The sequence below is a fragment of the Nerophis ophidion genome, unplaced genomic scaffold (assembly GCF_033978795.1).
Source record: "Nerophis ophidion isolate RoL-2023_Sa unplaced genomic scaffold, RoL_Noph_v1.0 HiC_scaffold_248, whole genome shotgun sequence".
NCBI classification, from domain to species: Eukaryota; Metazoa; Chordata; class Actinopteri; order Syngnathiformes; family Syngnathidae; genus Nerophis; species Nerophis ophidion.
The window spans coordinates 8220-28818 of NW_026907170.1; the positions used below are offsets into that span (position 1 = coordinate 8220).

Sequence of the window (20599 nt, forward strand, 5' to 3'; positions counted from 1 at the left end):
ACTCCAAAACGTCAAAAAGAAGACAAACATCCAAACACACAAATAAAAACTCTTTTGCCCCCATTAAGCCAGAACAACATCCGATGACCCCTCCACCAAGAAAGCCTACAGCGTGGCCAATCAACCAAGTCATACCACAAAAAAAAAAACAGCCCAACTAAATTACCCCCATCTTTGCACAACCTCTCCTTGAGTACACTAAACAACACCACGATCACTATGACAACCGAAGACACTCCATCCAAGCATTCCACCCACTGCCCCGGCTGTGTATACCTGAGGGCCCCTCACTCCCTCCCCAACAGAGATAGAACCCACCTCACTGTCCCTTGATCTCAACCAGGCAAAAAACTTTGCCCACAGACAGAGCACGCCTCACCTTAACACCATCAGCGTTGGCCCAGCACGGGATTGGCAGGCCATCAAACTACAGTCCCTGGAGCCTGTGCCGGTCGAGGAGGCAATGAAGAGTGCATTACACCCCAGACCCCATACCACCCGTGGATTTGATGTGGAAGTGTATAAGGCCCCCCGAGTGTCTACTGTGTGGGTAAAATTAGGAATTAGGAGAACATTTTATTGTTTAAAGTTGCTATCTTACAAAAATGATTTACGGTAATAAAAATTAAAAATAAAGTAAAATTGTAATCCAATTTACTTAGTGAAAAAAATAGTCATTACCTAATATAGGTTTTTATGATGAATAATACAAATTATAGTAAATAAATTGCAATTTAATGAAATCCCACAATAATGTAATTTATTTTTACAGGACCATAATGATTTAGGTCATAAAAAAAATTAAAGAAAAATGTGGAATTCGTAGGCATATGTTTTTTTTTTTTAGTTCTTATCCTAGTTATGTTTTTAGAGACAGCCGATTGGTCTCAGACTAGGGCTGGGCGATATGGCCTTTTTTTAATATGTCGCTATTTTTAGGCCATATCACGATACACATACATCTCGATATTTTGCCTTAGCTTCGAATTAACACTTGATACATATAATCACACCAGTATGATGATTCCATGAGTCTACATTAAAACATTCTTGTTCATACTGCATTAATATATGCTCATTTTAAACTTTCATGCAAAGAGGGAAATCACAACTAAGTCGATTGACCAAAATTGTATTCATTAAACAGTTATTAAGCAGTGGCACAAACATTCATGACATTTCCAAAACAGAAAGTGCAAGATTATCAGAGACCTTTTAAAACAAACTATTAGTGCACTTTTGTGTATGATGTCACTAAGATGACATATCAAAACAACACAAAATTAAAGTGCACTTTTTCTACAGAACGCCACTACAATAGTTTAAAACAAATAAAGTGTACTTTTGTGCATGATGTCACACAAGATATTTAGCTAACTGTCAAATAAAAATGAGCTGCATAATAGGAAATCAAATAGTGTTTGATTTACTGCGGACATATCTCCTTTTGTTGTTGACAATTTTTTTCATACGGTGTTGATCTGGAAATGTTTGCCTCTGCATTTTGATGGTGTGGGCATGTGGCACCAAATGGAGATGTTGACATTCGGAGTATGCACTCTTCATTCTCTAGCAGGTAACTTTTCAAATGATGCTGCATATTATTAGTAATTCTACCTTTGGTGGCAACGCTTTTGCCCCACACTTGACAAATTACGGCTGTATGTTCAACATATTGCCGCTTGAAGCCAAACCACCGATGGACCCTCTGCTGTTTTTCTTGGGAATTAATTCTTCCTTCATTTGTTACCAGATTCGCACCTTCTTTCTCTCGAATTACCACTCGCACGGCTCCGCTAGCATCACAGCTAACGTTACCCATGCTGCTATCTCTCTGCTCCATGAGAGCGAATACGTACAGTATGTGGCGTATGTAAGAAGGTTCGCTTGCTGTCCGTGAGAAGGAGAGATAAGAGAATGAGAAGAGCCTTTAGTGTATCGCCAGCAGTTAAAAGCAACTGCGTGAGAACGTATACTCGAATATCACGATATAGTCATTTTGTGTATCGCACAGAGACAAACCCGCGATATATCGATTATATCAATATATCGCCCAGCCCTATCTCAGACTCAACTCTGATTTTCTTCTAACATTGCAGAGTACTTCTGATTGGTGCCCTGATACTCCAACAACAAACATGTGCTACAAGCAGCGCGCCTGATGAGAGTGCCGGAAAGTCGAAACCAACATATTTGAGATTGCTAACATTGTTTCCATAATCTAACTGGAATGACATGTTGCACCGGTAAAATGTTTGGCTGGCCACACAAACCTGACATGGTAGTGTGCTGTGACGCAATGTTTGTTTATTACATGGCTCGTCTTGGAAAGCATCGCTCTTAAAGCTGTAAGTATCTCGATGAGGCTTGATCATACTGTAGATCTTGTGTCAAACTCAAGGTGTGAAATCTGGTCCGCCACATGACTTTATGTGGGCCACAGCATAATTTTATTAATCTGTTCCTGCAACAAGCAAAACAAGTTATCCCTCAGTGTTAGTAAAAACTATAGTAATCAAAAACTGTTTCCTATGCAAATTGTTTAACAAGGCGATTATACATTTATATTCATATATATTCACTGTTACATGTGACCCTCTGAGGGCAGCCATAATTGCAATGTGGCCCTCAATTAAAACGAGATTGACACACATGCTGTAGATGATAGAAGATTTCTCAAATGTAAAAAAGATTTTGAGAACTTTCCCGCTGTCCGTCTGCCTAGAGTATGTTTGTACTCGGGTCCGATTTAATCTGTCCTGCCATTAACTTTTGTAATGTTTCTTTAATGTTTGGATTGAAGGCAAAAGCTATAAAAAAAACCCGAATAAATGTAGAATTTATCATCAAATTCATTGTCCCTGGGCCAGATTTGGCCCGCTACATCGTTTGTGACCCACAAAAGCCTGGAAATAATGTGTGTCAATTAAGCACTTCATCTTCCTCACTAACAATTTTGACAGAAAAATGTCATCTACTGGATACAATTGCATGTTTTTAAAATTAAGAGTTATCTGACCATGCCAAAACATTGTGTTAATGCAGGGGTGTCGTAAGTGCGGCCTGCAGCTCGTGTTCTGTTGGCCCGCAGCATATGTGTGGATAAAAACAGTAACAGTGGGAATGTGAAAAAAAAATAGACCAAACATTTTTGACGTAATGAGAAAGAAGTTGACAATTTATTTCTAATAACTCCGAGGTGTGTAAACTTTTCCACCAAGTGTCACATACTGAAAAGTCAGGGTATGTGGGGAGCAATTTTAAATTATTTTATTTTTTAAAAGAAAAGATAAAAACAGACATTATTTATATTTAAATACAAAAGTTAGGGTCAGCTTTGTGTTATATGTGTCAAAGTGTATTATAATTATCATTATTAGTTATTAACATCAACATTTTATTTTTTCTCATTAAATTGTCTTTTTGATCATTTTTCTTTCATTTTTACTGTTATTTTTACCCCAATCATAATTATAATGATACAATTTGTACCCTTAAACATATACTCCAAACATTTTAAGACTACAAGTTAGAATAAAATGCTTCTTCTCATGACTTATGATTTTAACCGCAAGTACATCATCCATCAATTTGTACATCATAAATAACACTAATACATAAAATGCATGGAGAATTGTGTAATTATATAATGAGGAGATTATATATCACTGTAAAAAGTGGCCCTCGGTGACCAGCCATAACTGCAATGTGGCCCTCAATTAAAACGAGTTTGACACCCCTAGTGTAGAGGATGTTGTAGTGAAAGCATTCTAGTGAGAGCTGCCTTTATATATTCTTCAGTGTGCAATATCATCCATCCGCCCCGCAGTGACGCACTGAACGCGTGTCGTCAGGGCGGAGGAATGTTATCACCCAGATAAGGCTGGTATGAGTGTTCCAGCTCAAGGCAGATTTTTACTGACATTCCCCTTTTTCATATGGATGCCATTCAAGCGTGACCTGAAGTGAAAGCAGAGTGAGGAAGTTTGTGTTTTTGTCTTTCCGCTGCTGGACCTCGACATGAGGAATTCATGCCCAACACTGAATGAACATTTCTCTCCACGGCCGCCCTGACTCACTATTCAGCTATGTGGCCAGCCTCCGTGTGTTTGCACTCCACCGCACGCTTTGTCAGTTTGCATTAGCGTGCCAAGACCCGGGCCGGGCTGTTTACCTTGGAATGTTAAACTGGCAACAAGCAAAACATAATTAGTATGTTAGGAATTATTTTTTTTAACCACTAGTAGTATTTTCCCCTCTAGCATAAGCTTTTTCTAAGCACACACCAAACCTCATTTGACAGCAAAACTCTATAAAAAAAAATTTGAAGTACACGATAAAAATATCAGACGGATAATTATCGAACCGATATGAGGAATTGTGATATCATACAAATAAATACGATACAATAAAATAAAAATTCCTCCAATAACTACAGTGAGCGAATTAAGCGCTCCTTTTCTCCTGCTCAAGCTATAAACATTTTTATTTTTTCAAAATAATCAATTTGTTGTTTTTCTTAATGTTTACAAATTCCGGGAAAAAGTCCCAAGACACAGGAGGACTTTGACGGCAAAAAAAAAAGATGGCAGTACATCGTTGTTGCTTTTGTTTAGTTATTGTTTACTACAGACATGCTCAAACAGTTGTATGTAATAAAATAGAAAAAGAAGCTAGTTTAAATATTGTGCTTATATTGTTAATTGTTAACTGTCAATAGCACTCACTATAAATTATTTGAAACATTTACTGTTAGTAGGGCCACATTTTAAATGGATGACAAACCTAGTGATTAATTGAGGCACAACATCTATTTAAAGCACAGGTGACAAGTTGAAATGAAATTATGGTAATTCACACCCAGCTGCATGTGTAATAGACCCCAAAAACCACAACATTTTGCACTTTTATTAAGTGACCTTTGAGTAAGGACAACGGTATGTCAAAGGGTATGTTACTTTACTAGAAGTGGTTTTTCAATCAACTCAATGCTGCTAGCAAACTAAAACACTAAGATTAAAATATATTGTGGTGGTTCAAAATTAGGCATGTAACAGTTTGGACGCTTCGGCTCAGTTTGCTACAGAGACTGTCCAAATTCCCATGAAATACACAACAATTGGTTAGAAAAAGTAGGTTTTTTATTGTTTGCCCATCAAAGCAGCCAGCAAAAGAGGAAGCGTGGAAATATCCCAGCTAGCGGGAGTCATAGCTCATAATATTACTGCATTTTGCACTTTAGCCAATAAATAACGTTGTACATTTTATTAACCTAAAAGGTTAGCATTTTTACTTTTTTATTTTGTACACTTTACTGAAAATGAATTGAACCCTATGAACCCGCGTACGTACCAAACTGAGGATGTTGTAGAGTTACACCCCTATCCGAAAAATATGATTAGATAGGATTTCCTCTTGTTTACCTCTGGGTGGTTAGTGGCAGCGATATTATTTTGGTTTGTGTTGTTATCACTATGTTTACTGTTCCGATTCCTCGTGTTGCCCTGTCAAAGACGTCTCAGGCAATTTGAGTTTTAAAGCAGCAGAGCCTGTGAGAAGGACCACAAGTGGCTATTGAACGGGTGACTGGTGAAATGGAGGCCGGGGCCGCCACGACCAGCTGGCATTTTGCTGTGAGGGAAGTGGCGACGGAGATCAACAGATTAGGCCAGCAATAAACACTAACCACATTTTGCTGACATTTGCCATTAGAGGACAGAATTTAGTGGGCGGATCAAATTATGGGATGCAAAGACCCGGCCAGCCAACCAGCCATGGCAGAAGCCTGACTGTAGTCCTGTGCTAAATTTAGAGCCAAGCAGAGGGGGTCTTCTGTGGGCTCCTTTTCATTATTCATCAGTGAAAGGGACCCAGTTCAGTTTCTGTCCTGGCCGCGGACTCAGTGTTTGTATATTTGCAGTCGTGAAATATAAGAGGCAGCCGCACAGGCAAGTCTTTTCAGTCACACTACTGCTAGCTGTCTCTTAATGATGAAGCAGTTTCCTTCTTTTGTCACAGAGTAGAAGAAGAATGTGCTACTTGTCCACTCCCTTAATTTAGTGGTGCTGTATGGTTATCGATATTGTATCATAATATCGATGATGATAGCAAAGTGATAATATCAGGCTGGCAAAACATTGCAATTATATATTACTTTGCGATTCCCACACATGAAAGTTCTTGAAAATCAATTAGAAAAAACACAGAAGGCACCATTGGGAAAAAGAGCAAAAACTATACAGCAATCAATGTTTCTCGTGTATGGATAATATCTGCACACTTTTCAGTTTGTACTGTTTTTGCCCCTTTTTCTGTTGAATTTGGAGTTAGGTTGAGAATGTGGCTTTGAACTTGAAGAGTTAACACGGATTTGTAATGTGCAGTTATTTATTTCCCTTTGACTCCTCTTTTGTCATGCCACACAATAGGAATGTAACAATACATGGTATTACTAGGGCTGTGATTCTTTGGGTGTCCCACGATTTGATTCAATATCGATTTTTGGGGTCACGATTCGATAATATATCGATTTTTTTTTTCGATTCGATTCGATTCTTGATTCAAAAACGATATTTTTCGGATTCAAAACGATTCTGTATTCATTCAATACATAGGATTTCAGCAGGATCTATCCCAGTCTGCTGACATGTTAGCAGAGTAGTAGATTTAAAAAAAAAAAAAAGCTTTTATAATTGTAAAGGACAATGTTTTATCAACTGATTGCAATAATGCAAATTTGTTTTAACTATTAAACAAACCAAATATATGACTTATTTTATCTTTGTGAAAACATTGGACACAGTGTGTTGTCAAGCTTATGAGATGCGATGCAAGTGTAAGCCACTGTGACACTATTGTTCTTTTTTATTATTTTTATAAATGTCTAATGATAATGTCAGTGAGGGATTTTTAATCACTGCTATGCTGAAATTATAATCAATATTGATACTGTTGTTGATAATATTCATTTTTGTTTCATTACTTTTGGTTTGTTCTGTGTCGTGTTTGTGTCTCCTCTCAATTGCTCTGTTTATTGCAGTTCTGAGTGTTGCTGGGTCAGGTTTGGTTTTGGAATTGGATTGCATTGTTATGGTATTGCTGTGTAGTGGTTTGTTGGATTGATAAAAAAAACTAAAAAATCGATTTTTCAAAAATGAGAATCGATTCTGAATCACACAACTTAAACGATTCGATTCGTATTCGAATCGATTTTTTCCCACACCCCTAGTATTAACGATAACTGTGGTAAGACTACCGACGGTTTATATTACCGGTTAAAATTTTTTTTTTATCAAAAACCCGTCACTGATAACCACACTTTGAAAAACCTACAAACTGACTACCACTAGCTCATTAGCTAGCTTAAATGTTAACATGAATACAGGACACAATAACGTCTTTCCCCATTAGGAAACGACATACCACATTATAAACTTATATAAACACGTTGCTGTCTGAGTAACTAAGATATTCAGTTTTGCAAATTGAACCTACTGTCTTAGCACAGACTAATCAATCTGTACTCCAAGTAATACAACACAGACAAAGGTTTTTGTGTGTGAGTGTGTGTGTGTGTGCGTGCGTACTTTTGATTACTAAGAAATATTGATTGTTGAAGGGCCAGAAAGGATGTGTTCGCTGCGGCATATTTGCTTACATGTTTCGTACATGATTGCATAACTTTTTTGCTTAAGTGAGTTGAAAAATAACGCTAACGTAGATCCACCCTGATGTCCGTGTCTCCTCTACTCAACAGTCTTAAAAATATTAAAACCCTCTAGTATATCACAATATATATATCAAATCTTACATTATATTACTTCAATTTATTTTCCCACAAGGAACACTATTTTATTAGGTGTAGCGGCTTTTATTTTGCAAAGTAGTAGTAGTAGCGACTTCCTACAAAATTTCTGTTACCTTCCTTTTTTTCCACAGTATCAAACTGTGCACACAAGTGACTTCGAGGCCACATTGGGGCCTGTGCGCATTTACAATTGAGTCTGATAAAGAACAAATTTTACTCAGATTTTATATAAATCAGATTTGGTCCACAAATGTAGTCTTTGATACATTTGTTTTTGTCAGCACTTTGCCTTGTTGTAAATGGACAACCATTTCTCTTTTAGTAGCAGCATAATCAGTATTAGAGTATCAGTATAAATAATATTTCTGAATAAAGTAGTCCTCTTTGTCTTTATTGTTCGTTAGCACTGATGGCTAAAAAGGAGCTACTGAACAGGTGTACGCTTATAATTAGATCAGTTAATGACTTGTTAATTCACAAATTAGTAGTTATTTGCAGCCACGTGTATATTTGAGCCTGGGTGTATAAGTTTGACCCTGTGTAAATGAAGGACAAAAAACTGTTTAAATCAATAGGAATGTGTGGTTATTTGTGAACTTTCTGAAGGCAACTTTGTGAAATTTTGGTACAGTATAGATCAACAAGGGTTTTAAGGTTTACATTTGAGAACATGTTCTGTAATGTCAATCCTTATACTTAACTGTAGAGACATTAACACTTCCTTCCAGAGGTTCCTGAAACAACCCCACTAAGTTTGACATTCCATTTAATGAAGTTATTTGAAATTATACAAATAAGTCATTTGAAAATAATTGTTTTATGTTGTATAGATCATTTTGAGTAGAACCCTGGAGAGGATGCTGTCCTCAGTTCATAAAAACACAGTTTTAAGAGGGGAAAAGTGGAAGCATCATTGAACCCCCCTACCCCCACCCCTCAAAACTGAACAGATCAGGCTGGAAGGCCGACGGTTGCCCCAGAAACCTCCAGGCGATGCGTTAGTGCAGCTTGAGGAATGCCACGGGTCGGTTTCCTCCCATTGTGGTCGGCAGGGGAGACGCCCCCCTTCTCCTCCACATTTTTTTCTGCCCCTCTCAGAGGTGAATAGAGGACTCTAAAACACCAGACTAGCCGCCCCCTTCCTACATCCCCACCTCCCTGTATCACAATCACTGCTGCCTCATGCAACCGCTTTCAGGCATCACAATGACCCAATGTAAGCCCAGGATGGTGTCAGGTCTGAAAACATTCAACTTGTGTGAAAGTCAATAGAAGTAATGTCACTGGGTAGTCTATAAAGTGGTGAATTTGTTAAATCGGTGGCTCTTGTTTTCCTTCAAACTGTCTCATTTCATTACATCAAACATTAACATCCACTTGGAGTTGAGAATATACTGATAAGAATGTGTTGGGGTCAGAGTGGACACTGAGTTCGCTAGTCACTTTTTGGGCCCTTTTACTAGTGTTTTACAGCACTAACAATATGCTGTCTAATTGTATTTTTATGTAATTAGATCCACAAGTTTGTTTTACGAATAAATAAATACAGCATAGAACAGCACAAGCAAAGACTTGATCTTTTTTGTTTTTGTGTCTCTTCAGGCATACAAAGCCTCTGACATTCGCTGACTGTATCGGAGATGAGCTGCCAATCGGCTGGGAGGAGTCGTATGACCCCCTGGTTGGATCATACTATGTCGACCACAACACCAGTGAGTGTACAAGCTCTCTTTGATGTAATATTTCATGCCAAGTTTCTCAATGCAGTATTTCACTACGATTGCACTAAATCCTCCCCATTGGTGTCCTCCAGAGAGCACCCAGCTCGAGGACCCGCGGGCACAATGGCAGCGGGAACAAGAGTCCATGTTGCGGGATTACCTGGCTGTGGCCTGTGACGCCCTCAGTGCCCAGAAGGAGATCTACCAGGTGAAGGAGCAAAGGCTCCGTCTCGCACAACAGGAGTATCGGCAGCTTAACGACACCTGGCGGGACAAGTCAACATCCCAAACCAGCTGTAAGTAGACATACTAATGCCCTATTTCCTTATGGGCTGTTGTCTGCTCATTTGTTGAGCAGATTAAGATACAGAGGATATTCAGCTAGAAATAACAAAAATAAACATTTACATTAGTGTGCTATTATATAGCATTTAGAAGCTGCTGTATTCCAGTCCACATTACCTACTATATTGCTGAATTCCACTTTCTTGCTCCCCTTGGATTATAGGTGTCTCTTTAATGTATGAGACCTGATACTGTACAGTGGAAAGTCTAAATGTACACTCCCATAGTGATTGCTATGTGCCATGATACAAAAAGGGTACATGTTTGACATTACATAGTTATTCTTTCAATCCCTTCTAATCGTTTCCATTTCAGTGAATTCCAGGACGTCATCCTCCAGCAAGTACGACCCAGATATACTAAAAGCAGAAATAGCTACAGCCAAAAGTCGGGTAAAGAATTTTCTCACACAAACACACGCACACATATTTACATTTGTCATGCAGTAAATCAAATGTCACTCTGGTCTGTATGTATGCCTGCACCCAGTCCCAGTGGCGCCACACATTAATCGCCCTAACCACACACTCGACTCATTACCCTATTGTAATTACCAGTTTCCTCTAATCATTCAATCGACCATGTCAGAAATTTTCCTGACATAAGATCTGGGTTTGGTTCTACAAAAAATTTATATATTTTAGTTGGTCACAACATGAGTTTTGTATAATGACCATACAATAAATATTTCATAAAACCCTTGCCATTGATGCAGGTCAACAAGCTGAAGCGGGATTTGGCATGTATGAAGCAGGAGCTACAGTACAAAGAACAAGGCTTTCAGACGCTGAAAGAGTAAGTAGCCTCAGTTAAAGGGGGAACTGCACTTTTGTGGAATGGTGTTTTATCATTCACAATATATTCTAACTCATAAATAAAGGCTAACAAAAGTCAGCTAACATTGAAGCCAATGAGAGTGGCTCTGCTATGCCTACAAAGCACTCTAAAAACATCCAAAAGCTTTCAATATCGTTTTGTATGCACGCTGAAAGTATCTATGTAATGTGGTAACTGGCACATTCATAACATGTAATATTACGTATTTTGCTCATTTTAGGAGTACGGCGTAGTAAATCAATCACATAATGTACAATGTCTGCTCTCACTTGGATGCCGACTGATGGGGTGTTCAAATCTTTCTGTTTAAATGAAGAATTAATCATTATCTTCACAAAGGGTAAAAAAAAAAAAACAGTTTTGCAAGCGAGCGCCTTTTTGAGTCTTTCTTGCCATCTCCAAGATGAATGTCAAAGATGACCAACTTCTCGGTCTATGGCCACATCCTCCTACAATCCAGGGGAGAGGCATGATTTATAATCCATAATTAACTTTCACCAGCTCAGAGAGGCGATGCACCAGATCATCAGCCCAAGATGTCAATATGAAGCATAAGCTATCTTAAACTAGTCTGTAAACACGATGCTGATAAAATAGTTTGTCTGCGTTAGCCCTTTTAATAACAATGTTGCAAATACTTGGTTAATATTCAGGTCACGAGATGCATTGTTAAACACTTTGTACTGGCCGTATTTTACGACTTAGAATGCATTAAACAGAAAATTAAATGTTCTTGTCCTCCATAGAAATTGTAAATAATAGGCATAGTTCCCAAAAAAAGTGCAGTTACTCTTTAATGTTTTCAATATCGTCCATTACAAGATTTGAACATGGGTAAAAATGTGAGCGTGCACAATTGTTCAATGTTCTATGTCAAATGTAGGTTTCCGCTCACTTACTTCCATTAAATTGTCTCTTTGGTCGTTTTCTCTTTTTTATTTCTGCTGCAACATAAAATGATGCTGCCACTGCTGTGCGACAGTCTTTGTTCAAACATCTTTAAAGTTAAATCTGTCTTTCTTCGGGCACTAAACTGCTCCTTATCACCACTCTTATTGCCTCAGCAATCATTATCACACATTCCATCTCGTCATTAAACACTGACACCTCTGACACAACACCAAATGAAAACCAGCTGAGGAAAAGTAGATCCCACATGTGACCCGTTTTTTCCCCATTAGGCTACAAATGCAAGGTGCAGCTGCCAACAGTCAAGATTGTGACAATTCATTATTTTCCTTGCTTTTTTGCGGCCATTGTTTGTCTGTGTATTTATGAAATCCAACTCTTTTTTTCCAACAAATCAGCTGTCCGTTCGAACTGAAAGAGAACAGGAATGACCAGTATGTTGTTTTCTCACTAGGGGCTTCGCAAGTGAGAGTGTCAAAAGGATTAATGAGTAGCTCAGGGTCAGAGTGGTTGAACAACATTCTTCAATGACTTTTCCTCTCCTGTTACAGTCATCAGATGTCACTCGACAACCAATCGCTGTTTGCAGAAATGCAAACAGGTTTTGCCTGGAATGTGGCTTTTTTTCCCGTAAATTTTCAACGCGTTTTGATATTTTTGCCTAGGTACCTTTGTTTGGTAAAAAGCCAAAGCTCTGATCTGACAGAGGAAGTTCCAACAGTAATAACTGTAAACTTACATGTACAACAGGTAACATATTTTTACTTTATGTAAAACCGCGACCCCAAAGGGAAGAAGCGGTAGAAAATGGATGGATGGATGGATAAAACGAGTCGGCCATAAAATGGCCTTTTTGTGGTGACAGCCCTCATGACACTGTTATGACACTATTACTAAGCCATGTTTGAAAAGCACTTAGAGAGGATTAGGTCTTCTCTTCTTCATTTCCTCATTCTCTTGAGTATTTTGCTTCTCTCTCTCTCTCTCTCTCTCTCTCTCTCTCTCTCTCTCTCTCTCTCTCTCTCTCTCTGTCTCTCTCTCTCTCTCTCTCTCTCGCTCTCTCTCTCTATGCGAGCCTCCCTTTGCCTCATCCCTCCAAGAAGAATGTGGAAGGACCTGTTGTCTTGACGCATGCATGACTAAGTTTTCCACAGGGACACTTTGGCAGCCCTAGTGGCTGATAGCTGCAGGACCTACGTGTAATGATAGCTGCATACATCCATTCTGAGACCGTTAAACCTGCAACACTCAGTCCTCTATTTGTTGAGAGCAGCTTATCATAACAAAATTGCATATTAAATTTTTTTCCCCTCCACTCTGGCAGGATTGACCAGAAGGTGTCCAATAGCCCATATGGCTTCAAGCTGCAGGAGGCGCAAGCCATCCTCAACGAGGTGCGCTGCATTCGGGATGCGATCAGCTCCGGCGAGAAGGAAAAACAAGAACTTATGCAGGTATATGGAACTACTATAACGCCATTGATGTAGACGGTGCCTTTTATTACTTTGATTAAAGTGCAGGGCAATTGTATAATGGACCAAGACAAATATTTGTATTGTTATGCAATGCACAAAATATAAGAGTACAATTCACTTCAACTTGTGAAGACTTCTCCTCACACCCCCTCCATCCCTTTTCCCCCCTTTGTGGTCATCTGCAGCTGACAACCAAGTCTAATCCTATGTGTGCAATTGTGTCTTTTGTAGCATTTATGCATTTTTTAATGGGGTATTAGTAAATAATATCACAAATAGTGTCATAGAACGACTTAGATAGCACACAAAATTTACCAAACACAAAACCTTCGAGGAACTGTTCTAAAAAGCCCCAATGGTAACTTTCCGTATTTACGTGTAGAAATTGGCCATTCTGAAGGATGGCTTCCAGCTGGACTCGGGCTCACAGCAGGAACTGTGGGGCAGCAGTCCCTCGCTGGCCGACTCGGAGCTTTCCATACCCCGACTCTATTCGGACGCCGGCTCGCAGACTGACATACCTGCTGAGGTAAGTCTCACTTAGTAAACCAGTGACACAGCCCTTAATAACATTTAAAATCCAGCAGTTTTCATTATTTTGTTTTAAATGTGTGTTTATAGTACACAAACAACTCCAACAAACTTGTGGAGAAAGTTCGACTCAGTCTGAAGTACGAGGAAGCCAAGCGTCGGTAAGTTATCACCTTTTGTGTTTTTGCAGTTTTGCTTTGTCTTTAGCACCCAACCACCCCCCCAACCCCTGCCATTTTTACACTTGCCAGGATCGCCACCATCGAGGTCCAAATTGCAAAACTGGACAGCGAGGCATGGCCGGGGCTGCTTGATCCGGAGCGCGACCGTCTTATCCTCATCAACGAGAAAGAGGAGCTTCTAAAGGAGCTGCAATACGTCAGCCCACGCCAGCGCTTGGAGCCCATCGATGCACAGAAGCTGGAAACAGAAAAGAAGCGTTTGGAGAAAGACCTACAGGCCGCCAGGGACAACCAGAGCAAGGCTCTGACTGAAAGGTGAGCATTTGTTGATATTATCGGTGCAATACTGAAGGAGAGTTTTCAAACGCTGCATTTTGCTACCGAAGTCATCACTTCCATATTTCCTCCAAATCAACTTGTCCCACCGGTGACTTAAACGAAGCAAAAGCCAGCAGCCAATCCCAGATCTTAAAATCTGCTGGCAGGAGGAAGAGCTCAATACTGTAATACACAGACATTCTCACTCATTTTATTTATGACACAATAATGCCCTATAAAACTTTATTGCGCTCCATTTATTTATATATATATATATATATATATGTGTGTGTATATATATATATATATATATATATATATATATATATATATACATGACTTTTTGTCATTCTAAACAAATTATGTGTAACATAACATCTTTTACGAGAGCATGGGAGAGTGTTGCCAGGCAACCAGCTATGAGACCAAGCAGTAATGGCTCCACAGAGGAATTACAGAGTTTGCACCTTGTGTATACTTTAACGGCTCGCTACACAGCTACCTTTGCATCACTTTTCGACAACATGAAAAGATGACTAAAAAAACTACAAACTAAACCCCCCAATCACTTAAATATAGCGGTCACTAGAAGATGCTGTCATCTAGTCGGTGAACAGACGTGATGATGATCATCTCTGAAGGGATGAAATAAGTGGCCTTTAATTTTCCTTTGACCGTCAGTGACGTCAAACCCTCCATGCCCGATCCTTATCACAAATTAAAGACGCCACTCAAGCCCCACCACCACCACCACCACTACCCGGCGACTCTCAACAGGAGTCCTGTTGTTCAGGTCGGTCTTTTCCTGAGCTCAAGCCTCCCTTTTGTACGCTTTGAGTCTCCTGTTCCCGTAACACGAGGAGCTCACAAAAGAGCCTCTTGTAGTGCTCACGTTTGCAAAATAGTTGTGCGGACACACCAAGACCCAAGAATGTACGCAACTGCGCACACATAGAACATGATATGCACCTGCGCAATCCAATATAATGTAAGTATAAACTAGAATTACTGTCTTTGCAAAGGCGGAATTTATGTTATGGATCTCATTAGGGTTGTGGAGGTCATGCAAAAAAAAAAAAAAAAAAAAAAAAAAAATTACAGTTATAAGGTACACCGATGTAACTTTACAAACCTTGCAGTCACATTTGTTCCTGAATTGTCCCCGATTTTCCTTTCAATGTTAGGAAACAAGAGCAGTGAATTACCACTGTAAACGCAGGTGAAAGTTACGTTGACATTCACCTCACAAGTGCTTCGGTGTAACCCGATCAAAAGCTTCCTCTCTCTTTGGCTTGTTCCCATTCAAACCCTGGATCATGTGAGCAGCTGTCAATGACTTTTTTCATTCCGCCAACAAAGCTTCCACAATCAGAAGATACCGCCATCACCTGAAGGCAGCTAACAATAACTCAACACGGCATCTTGGTTATGGCTGGAGTGTGTGATCAATGATTAAGCACATGAAAAAGTTTGTTGTCACTCTGCAGGCTGCGCCTTCACTGCAGGAGGAACACGCTGGTGAGAGAGCTGGAGGAGTTAGTTCGACTGGCCACGTCGTTACACACTCAGCTTAAAAGGTTTGTTCACCTCTTATTTGATAGCACTGTTCTGCTTCTATGTAAAGCACGTTGTCTGAGGTAATTGAAAATGAGGACGTTTTTTTCAAATATTATTTTTTGGTTTATTTTTGACGTCTGCACCTGTCATATTTGTATTTACATAACAGAAAATAAAGCAGAAAATTAAAGTTTGTACTCTCCAAGAGTTCAGTCCTGTTGCTTTGGCGCCCTCTGTCGATGCTTCTTTATGTAAGGAACTGCATTTTTTATTTTTTTATTTTGCCTATCATTCGCAATCCCAATGTAAGACAAGAGTACATGTTATTTTTAAGAATTCAAATTTGTTACATACAGCAAGTGCGAGGCGGCTAACAAGGCAGCTGATGTGAGTACACTATTCCGCCCATAAAGCCCTCTAAAAAAATATCCAAAAACCGTCAACAATACTTTATTTACATCTTGCGACCTGAATATTAGCCAAGTATTAGCAGTATTTTTATTAAATGTGCTAACGCAGGCAAAATCACAGAGCGCTAAATAGCTTGTGATGCTATATTGACCCGGTGAGCTGCTGCATTGCCACTGATCTGGGGAAAGTTTATTATACATTTTAAATCATGCCTCTCACCTGGATAGTTGAAGGACGTAGACATACACCAAGAAGTTTATAACAAAAGAGACAAAAAAACAATTGTTTGCGGACTCCTTCTTTTTTTTTTTTTTTACCTCCAGTTGGGTTATAATTAATTCTTCATCTAAAAGGGAAGATATAAACAGCCTATCTGTCGGCATTCCAGTGAGAGCAGACATTGTACAGTAAGTGGTTGTTTTATTTTATTAGAATTTTGTGTTTCTTGTTTAGCACTTAGCAATACTACTGCATGATGCATGGTGTTTCACCAAAGCTTAATCTGCTTCTCACGCAGCTTCTATAACTTGTAGCCTATCTTCTTTATATTTTGTCCCAAAGAAGTCTTTTATTGCCCTTATCAAGTCTGTCATGAATAGGAGTGTTGTTGGAGGGGAAAGCAAACGTTGTGATGCATATTTGAAATTAATACACCGTTTTATGCTTAAAATAAGCAAAATACATAAATATTACTTACTTGTTATTGCAAATGTGCTGTTACTTCATGACAAGTTTTTACTCACAGTGTGTATATTAAATGTTGTTGAAGGTTTTTGAAGGTTTTTCAGAGTGCTTTATAGGCGGAACTCCTATTGGCTCCATTGTTAGCTGACTTTTGCTAGCATTTATTTAAGACATGTGTTCTTGTCTTACATAGTGATTGTATATGATGGTCACAATACATTTAAGAAGTGCAATTCCCCTTTAATACCATCGGCCCTTATTGTGAGCACAAAATAGAATAAATATGACATTAATATGTACTGCACAGTTATCTACCCCAGGGTTTCCCAAACTTTTTTCTACCAGGGACTGGTTTAATGTATGCATTATTTTCACGGACTGGCTTTCTACGTGTGGCAGATGAGTACAGCAAATATGAACATGGAATAATTAGCTTTTGGCTACAATCTGGCAGATTAACATTTTATATGTCCATTAATGTGCATTGTCCCATGTACTGTAACAAAGTAGTTGTAATGTACACCTATCAACAGGCTTATTGGTGTGTTTAGTGGGACAGGTGAAAGTTAAGTCGGAGAAAATGCGGTAGAGTATAAATTAATTATTGTTTCTGTGCGGCCCGGTGGCAAATGTGTCATGGATTGGTGGTTAGGGACCACGGCTCTACGCCTATTTTGTAAAAATCTATCTTTTTATGTGTCCCGTCCAGTCTGTCCGCCAGCACCTTATCATGTTCGTCCGGCAGCAGTCGAGGCTCCCTGACGTCGAGCCGCAACTCCCTGGCCACAAACTCCAGCTTGGGCTCCACCTCCTCGCTCAGCTTCACCGACATCTACCTGGAGCAGAACGAGTTGGCCGACCCGGACTTCCAAAACAAGCTGGAAAGCCTCCTGCAAGAGGGGGGCCAGGGAGGCTACCGCCCCTCCAGCTCCATCACCACCATCCACGAGCACGAGGTGGTGACAGGTAGCAGCGGCACAGGAAGGGACGCTGAAAGGCCGCAGGGCCAAACACCAGGAGTGGGTGGAGATACTGAGAAGAGTGCAGGGGGTGGAGAGGTGGGATCATCCCGGATGCAAGCCCTCAGGCTGTCAGAAACCCCTCACTCAATCAGCTCCTTGTCCCCACGGTCGTCGATTTCCTCGCTCTCGCCACCGTGCTCGCCACTTGTCACGGACACTACCTTTCTGTCAGAGGAGGCTTTCACCACCGAGGTGGGATCTGGCGGGTTGAGCCTGGACCTGGAGCTCCACAACAGGCTCGCAGAGCTGGACATCCGTATAGACTCCCAGACGCTGCAACAGCAGAAGGAGCGCAGTGCCCACGGTGGGCTAGAGGAAAAGCAGAAACGCAATGGCCTCCTGGGTGAAGAGATCAAAGGTGACTGTGAAGCTATCCAGGCAAAATGCATGTAAGATTTGAATCTTTCTCTCCTTTTTAACATCATTTTTCTGTTTTGTTTAAGCTCAACTGTTGCAAGGAACAGGGGCGGGACCAAAGAAGATGGGCGTTATCTCAGCTGTGTCTGATGAGTCCGTTGCAGGTGACAGCGGCGTATACGAACCCTCTGAGTGCAGGTACCAAGTAGAAACCATTTTGCGTGCCAAAAAATGCATCAGGAATAAAAAATGTGATGATTAATATTATTTACTTTTAGGCCGGGCCTCCCTGCTGACCTCCTGCTGGGCTCTGATGAGGAGAGGCTAGCTTTGGGCTGTGCTCAGGTTCAGCTTGGCTTTCGCTACGAGTCAAGAACCCAGCGCTTTACTGTCTTCGTCATGCAACTGTCCAACTTCCGCGCCCTCTGTCTGCCCGCTGACCATAAAATGTGCGTCACTTGACTTTTAATATACTCAATACGCACAAAACAGTAAAAAAACGTGCCAGCAAAAAGTAGTTTAGTTCTTATATATTAACAGTGTCATCTGAAAATTCACTGAAGGCATGTTCGCGTGGCGGTCCTTCCGTGCGTAGAGACGACACGCTGCCTGTTCAGAACACGCGGCTACATGTCTGAGGACGTCATGGAGATCAAGGAGGTATTCGGCATGCCGATATCTCACAGTGCACTACGGCAGAAGACGCTAAGGATTGACATATGTAACACCGGCAAGTCAGGTCACGAACATTGTTTGGTATGTACAAACTTGTCCTCCAAATTGTTGTATTTAGTTTGTCTTTATATTCGAGTTTTAAACTTTTTATGGTTCCTCCAGGCGGGAGCCCAGATCAGCTTGGCCGACATCAGCTGTTCAGAGGAGAGAAAAACCAAGTGGTACAATCTGCTGAGTCGAGCTTTTATGCCCGAGGTCAGCAGCAAGGAAAAAGAAGCAGCAGCTGGTGGCTTGAACACAGTAAGAGCTGACACTGCACTGCTATTAAGAATGCTTTGTAAGTTTTAGTAAAGTGCACAAATACATTGAAGTTGTGAAGCCTTAAAATGATTTGCAAGGGGCTGTTAACAATCTTTACATGAATGCCTAGAGCATGCTAAATTTCTTATGTTTCAAGCATTATACAGTAGAACCTCGATCTATTGGTTCTTGAAAATTTTTCGCCGACCGAAATGTTTGTATATTGAAACGGATTTCTCCTTAAGAAACAATATAAACATTAATAATTGGTTCGGGCCTCAACAAAAATCCATCCATCCATCCATCCATTTTCTACCGCTTGTCCTTTCCGGGGTCGCGGGGGTGCTGGAGCCTATATCAGCTGCATTCGGGCGGAAGGTGGCGTACACCCTGCACAAGTCGCCACCTCATCACAGGGCCAACACTGATAGACAGACAACATTCACACTCAGATTCACACACTAGGGCCAATTATTTTATTTTAAAAATGCACACTTTGAAGACAGTATAATGTGTATGTATATTGTATTTGTATCAAAATAACATTACAAGCAGGTAATGGCTCAGCAAACTCTTTTTTTATCCAAACACATAAAAACACCTTAACAGTCAATGCCTCTACACACACACACACACACACCACAAAATTCCCTTTGGTGGTCTTCAAAATGTTAGCAAAATTGTTGCTACAATAATAAACAAAAAAGTAAATCATTTTGCATTGTGTCCTTGAATATATGTGACATTTGTTGAACAATCCGGGACTGGTAGACAAACATAGCCACTGCTAAAGTTAGCACAACCTAGCAGTGTGAGGCGGTCCTTAAACGGCTTGTGTTCCGGTACTGCATTCTCCTTTGCTGTAGTAAAGGTCCCCTCTGGTATATTTTTCCAAATAAGTCCAGTCTTATCACAGTTGAAAAGATAGGTAGAAAGCCCCTTTCACCGACAAAATCCAAGTTGAAGCGGCAGCTTTGTTTGATCAACCTCACCATCAGTGACCATGCTGCACTCAACACTGTAAATGACGGCTCCCCTTTTTAAACTTTTTCAAACACCTGCGGCTCGCCTTAAATTGTTCTTCCATGCTGGGTTTCACTATGGTCACTTTTGGACATCAAGTCACCACATAAATGGCGAGCCTTCTCTCAAATGATAGGCTTGCTATTGCCAGCCAGCTGCTTTTCAATTAGGTGCACTAGCAGCAACCTTTCCACATTTTTGCACTTTCTCTCCGTCCTTGCAAAGTTATTTAACTTCTTGGGCAAATCCAGCCACCATATAAACGTCCTTTTTTTGCAATTGTGAACTTGTTTCTTCTATACTTTTAAGCCAAACCATTGGCACCACCGTAGCAATTCCATTCCTCACAAAATATAAACAGGATGTGACGTCAGGGGGCCGCCTCTTCAAAATGGCATTTTACAGGAAATGTTGTGGTCAAAATGGCAGCCCCCGTCGAGCTTTC

The 20599-nt window shown here is 40.2% G+C and overlaps 1 pseudogene; it reads left to right on the forward strand.

Moving 5' to 3' along the window:
- The first annotated feature begins 305 nt into the window (after nt 1-305).
- The window catches only part of LOC133547896 (protein KIBRA-like), a 31446-nt pseudogene continuing 11152 nt past the window's right edge, over nt 306-20599 (forward strand).